The sequence below is a fragment of the Chiloscyllium plagiosum genome, chromosome 42, assembly GCF_004010195.1.
Source record: "Chiloscyllium plagiosum isolate BGI_BamShark_2017 chromosome 42, ASM401019v2, whole genome shotgun sequence".
Classification (NCBI taxonomy): Eukaryota; Metazoa; Chordata; class Chondrichthyes; order Orectolobiformes; family Hemiscylliidae; genus Chiloscyllium; species Chiloscyllium plagiosum.
Window position 1 is genome coordinate 16,373,134 of NC_057751.1, and position 438 is coordinate 16,373,571.

Here is a 438-nt window from a genome sequence, read left to right on the forward strand (position 1 = left end):
CCCCGCTTTCGGCAGGCAGGCGTGCGTGCGTGCGCGCACGCTGGTTCCCATGTCATTGGCGGTCAGCGCCGGCTGTGAAGGGGACGGAGGGAAGCATTGTCTGCCCCGGGAGAGGAGAGGAGTCGAGTGTCGGAAAATTTAAAAAAGAAATAAGGGAGGAGGGGCTCGTTCGTGAATTGCTTTTATTCCCCCCCCCAACCACCTTCTTCGTTATCACAGTGGCTTCCAAGGCATCGGGTAAGTGCATACGACGCGAAGCCGGTGAATTGATTCTTTCCTCACCCTCCCGCCTAAACTCTCCATCCTCTCCGTTATCGGGGGTGACCGGGGGGTGGGGGTGGGGGGAGAGTCTGAAGCCGGTGGGTGTGGGGCGGAAACACGTCACTCGGCCACCCGCCCCCCCCCCCAAGCCCAAACGTTCCGCGGGCGCCGGCCCCG

The 438-nt window shown here is 62.6% G+C and overlaps 1 protein-coding gene across 2 annotated transcripts in view; it reads left to right on the plus strand.

The window, feature by feature from the left end:
• LOC122543191 (2-oxoglutarate dehydrogenase, mitochondrial-like) overlaps positions 1-438 on the plus strand; it is a 35,658-nt gene continuing 35,220 nt past the window's right edge. Inside the window, exon 1 of one of the 2 annotated variants that reach the window (XM_043681625.1) lies at positions 1-237. The gene's annotated coding sequence lies outside the window, so the exon portion shown is untranslated. The remainder of the gene's footprint in view (positions 238-438) is intronic. The other variant, XM_043681624.1, reaches the window with a different exon arrangement.